Raw genomic sequence first — 5,099 nt, forward strand, 5'->3', positions numbered from 1 at the left:
AAATTAAAAATCACTGTAACTCAATAAAAATTTTATTGACTAATAAATTATATATTACTTATTGACTCCTTACTAGAAACGCATTCCAACATTTTAGGCAAAGTGACAAACCAGACATCATATAGTTTATATTCTAGCAAGGAATTTTTATTAATAGCACAAACATACAGTTCAATTTGAATTATAATTACCATTAATCCTTCAGGGAAAAAGAAAGTTTCATGCAGATTAATGAAGACTTTTACATCCTGGGAGATCAGCCCTAATGCTAAATTACTTCCTTTATGATGAATAAAGCAATTATTTAATACTTGATCTGACTTTTTTCCTCCAGAGCTTCTTCATAGCATTAGTCATCTCTGAATTTCTTGAACTGTAGGTTAATGGATTCAGCATGGGGGTTAAGACTGTATAAGACATGTTTAATGATTTGTCAAAGGGGAAGGTCTTAGCAGGTCTTGCCTATATGAAAATACAGGGAACAAAAAAGCAGACAACCACAGTGATGTGGGAACCAAAGGTCTGGAGGACTTTCCACCTCCCTTCCTGACTCAGGTTCTTTAGAGAGTGCAAGATGACTCCATAGGAGATGAGTAAGAGCAGAAACACAGTAGTGCAGATCAGTCCTCCACTAGCCACTACAAAGAGGCCAATGACATATATGTCAGTGCAGACAAGTTTCAGTAAGGGGTACACATCACAGATAAAGTGATCAATGACATTGGGGCTGCAGAATGGGAGCCTATAAATAGTGCTAACTTGAATAACTGAGTGCAGAAAACCTCCAACCCAAGACACCATCACCAGCACAACACACACCCTTTGCCTCATGATAACCAAATAATGCAAGTGTTTACAGATGGCCACAAAGTGGTCATAGGCCATCACCAACAGAAGGAAGAACTCTGACCCACCAAAAATGTGCTCTGTAAACAGCTGAGTCATGCAAGATTCAGAGGATATGGTATTTTCCCCCAAATAATAAGTCTGAAATCAATCTGGGGGTAAAAGAAGATGAATAAGTGGCACCCATAAATGATAGGCTAGCAAGAAAAAAGTACATTGGTGACTTCAGGGTCGTACTGACAGTTATAGTTACAATAATGAGCAGTTTGCACAACAAGGTCAAAATGTAGAAGAGCAAGAACATAACAAAAAGGACTTTCTGCTCCTTTGGATCCTGTGTGAGGCCCAGGAGGATGAAATAAGTTACATTGTTCCCTTGGTTCCATCTAGTCTGTACAGGAGGTGATTTCACATATCAGAAGCATTTTACCTACAAAACAAGGCAGATAACTTTTAAATGTATTCATTGCAGTTTTATATTTTATTTATCCATTCCGTTAAAACAATATGTATGAAGTATTTGTGCCCAATGTATCATAGATATTGTGATTACCAAGTTGGATAAGGCATAGTTCCCTCTCTGTGATATGATATATTATCAGGAATCAAACAGCTTCAGATCCACGTAATGAAAAGCATCACTAATATTTACAGAAAGCTAAGAGTCAAAGAGTAGGAATGTATTAGTCAAACTAAAGTTAAAGAAGGCTTCTCTAAAAATGTAATTCCTTAGCTAAGCTTCTAAGAGAAAGTGAAAGGACAAGAAAAGATGGGAAGGAAATTCCATGAAGGTATACCATTTGTAAGTCCCAAAAATGTAATACTTGACACCCACATAAGCTAATTTACACATCCCAGTGTAGGTAGATCAAAATATGAATAGATGGCCAGTGCCCTGAACTGTCTCAGAACTACCCAAACTTCTTTATTACTGTCTTAGGTGGACATTCCCCCTTTTCCTGATGATTCATTGCTGAAGCCGTCCAGTTTTGTACCACCAGCCTCTGTCTCTACATGTATAAGCAGCATGTGCAATTTTGGTCATCTCCAGCTGGGTATCAATTTAATATATATAAAACATCATTTAAAATGTCCACAATAACCAATGTGTTTCCCACCTCATGAAATGGTACCACCTTCAAAGTAATTGTTCAGATAAAAAGTTCTCACAGTATCGTTTGATTCTTTGTTGCTTTCATATTAATTATTAATACTTTGAATACTTCCTGTTGTCCCTACTTTCAAAATACATCACAAATTGGGTCATTTCCTACCTCCCCCCACTTCTTTTTTTGCCCATTGTAATCACTTCTTGCCAAGTCTCTCCACTTTTATTCTGGCCTCTATGAATCTGTTCTCCTTAGGTAGTCCAAAGTTTGCTCCTTAAATTTTGTTCTGATTGTATCACCCAACTGCTCTAAACACTTCTAGTGGATTCCAGTCATGTACTCAGAATTTTATGTGTCACATTTAACGTTGAGTCATAAGAACTGTATTCACCTTTTTATAGCTGAAAAAAATGAGGCTCAGACCATCTCATTAATTTCCACAAGGTCACGCATTTTTACATGATAAAACTGGAATTGGAACCTAGGTTCAATTTATCTCAAAATGATTTATTTCTTACATAATGAAGTCACACAATTGTGAATCCTGGTTCCCACTATGTACTATTATTCTCACCTTGTGGAGGCTTGTTCCATAATCTAAAGGATGACTTTTTAAATTACTCATAACCTGGAATTCTGTTTTCATCTGATTTGACAGCAGAGGTCAAGAGACTGCATTATTACTTGAGGATATATCCTATTTCATTCTGCTATGTTTATTTATTGTATGGAGTCTCCTGAATATTCAGAAGATATTTTATTTTCACTGCAGATTCTTTAAAAGAAATACCATGGTGACTACAAAAAACAAAGGTTTATCATGTTTGGATAATGTATCAAAAAGGTCAGCAAATCCTATATTTACATAGGAAGATTGTAACCAGCCATTTTCTGAGGGAAATATATCTCAAGTAACTTCATTTCCTAAACTTCAAAATAGAAAAATATCATTTAATTTTTTAATCCTTCTCATCTATCTTGTTAGTGTGGCCAGACTAGTTGATTTGAGAGTTTGAGATGCATTCTGTTTCTTTCTTTTTGTTGTGATTTGCTTGAAGCCTAAAAAAGATCTCCTGAAAAATTATATCAGTTCTTAAATGATAGTATCTCTGTTCCCACTCGGGGCTAGATCACTGGACATTTTATTCCTTCTAAACTCATTTGTTGTTAAGCCTTAGAATTGGAAAGTTTCCAAAACTGATTGTCACTTAATTAAATTCACTGGGATTTTCCACTACATTTTAAAAATTCATCAGTATGTAAAGAGGCTACCAAACCTCATCGCAGAATTAGGGTAAAAAAGATGTCACATAAAAAAAAAAAAGAAAAAAGAAAAACAGCTTTATAACTGCTTTCAAACTATTGCGAATCAAGAATAAAATAGCAGCCAAATCATCTTGTTTCAGGGATGACTGATTCCTCAAGTGTTTCCCCACTTGCCATAGCAAGCTTATCATCCTTTTTATTTAATATTCGATTTGTGCTGACTTGACATTTATTAAATTCATGAAAATGTTATCACCATTTCAGATATGATATCTAATACTGTGTCTAATTATTATTTATTTTAATGCTGAAGACAACTATGTGATACAAGGAACTGTGTTATATTTGAGGAGACAGCAATCATTAAAAGAAGGGAAAAAAAATCAGATGAAAGTTTCTTCCAACATGGATCTTATATTCTTATAATAGAGTCAGACAACAAAAAAGAGATGATTTAATATATTAGGAGGTTAGAGGACCATTCCAGCACTAAGAATGCTTACAAGGTCAGCCAGCTTTCATCATGTTCCTCTCTGCAGACACAGAGAAATTATGTATGAGGCTTCCTAGAGATAGATTAATTAATTATTATTTAATTAACATATTGATTTATAAATATACTTATAAAACTAACATGTATATTAACTTAATACTCTATGTGAGTTAAGGAGTTCTATTACAATTTAAAAGACTCTAATAATAAAGTGTTCACAATAATTAATATTTCTGAGCATTTAGTTATCTAAGAGTTTATATAGATTCTTTTATTTGATCTAGAAAATATCTCCACCATTTCCCATTTAACAAAACTTGAGGAAGTTGTGTTTTGCCAAAGTTTATATTAAAATGGGAAAGTTAAGATTTGATCTCAGAAGAATCTTCCTCAAAAAGACTATGCTCTTTAACATTATACCATACTTGAACTGGTCACCCAAAGCTCAAAAATGTACGTGAAATTTGTAATAATGTAAAATCCCCACCAATAAAGCAAAACTGTGAAAATGAGTTCCTTAAAGTGAATAGCTAGTTAAGATAATAACAAAAATGAGTTTTTATTACTGAATCTAAGTTTATACTGCTCACCACACAACAGGCCAACACACTGAGACACAAGTTGTTAGGGCAAGGAATAGTGACTTTATCTGGGGAGCCAGCAGACCAAAGATAGGGTGGACTAGTGTCCCAAAGAACCATCTTGCCTGGGTTTGGATGCTAGTTTCCTTACAGAACGGAAAGGGTAAGTGAGACAGTAAAATATAAAAAGTGAAAGGTGTTGCAAATATTTGCTGGTTCTGGCCAGACTCCAGAGGGTGTGTGTGTGAATGTCCTGTGGTCAGTCACAGGTGGGCCTGGTCAGGATGTTTCCTTGAGCTTAACAGAGCTATTTTAGGTTAATGCTAAGGCACGGGAGACCGGTTCTCAGAGAGGGGCCATTCATTATGTATACTTTAAGCTACAGGTGACCCCCCCTTTGGTGATTAACTTGTAGCAAAAGCAATAGGGCACAAAGGTGAAAGCAGACCCACTGTGAAGTCATAGCAGTTCCTCCCGATCACAGGTGCATCCAGTTTAGTGTCTCTGTGTAACAAAGTGCAAGTGTGAGGAAACTGAGAATTAATCACTTCTATATAGATTCGTATGTAATAGCCTTCAGAAGGCTAAGTGGTGCAATGCAAACTCGCAACACAGACATAAACACATGCATGTGTGACAACATGCTGGTATTTGCAAACGTTATGAGTCAAGTCTCAGAACAGAGTAACTGCACCTGGAAGACTGAGAGACAATTGTTTGGGAAGTGGAGGAGGTTTTATTCTACACTCTTTCATTTCCATGGATTCTATTTTTAATATTTATTATCGTCTATCATCCAAATTT

At 35.5% G+C, this 5,099-nt stretch overlaps 1 pseudogene; it reads right to left on the reverse strand.

Moving 5' to 3' along the window:
- Positions 1 to 256: 256 nt before the first annotated feature.
- On the reverse strand, positions 257 to 1,086 carry LOC116661725 (annotated as a pseudogene).
- Between the last annotated feature and the right edge of the window lie 4,013 nt (positions 1,087 to 5,099).

The sequence above is a fragment of the Camelus ferus genome, chromosome 36, assembly GCF_009834535.1.
Source record: "Camelus ferus isolate YT-003-E chromosome 36, BCGSAC_Cfer_1.0, whole genome shotgun sequence".
NCBI lineage: Eukaryota > Metazoa > Chordata > Mammalia > Artiodactyla > Camelidae > Camelus > Camelus ferus.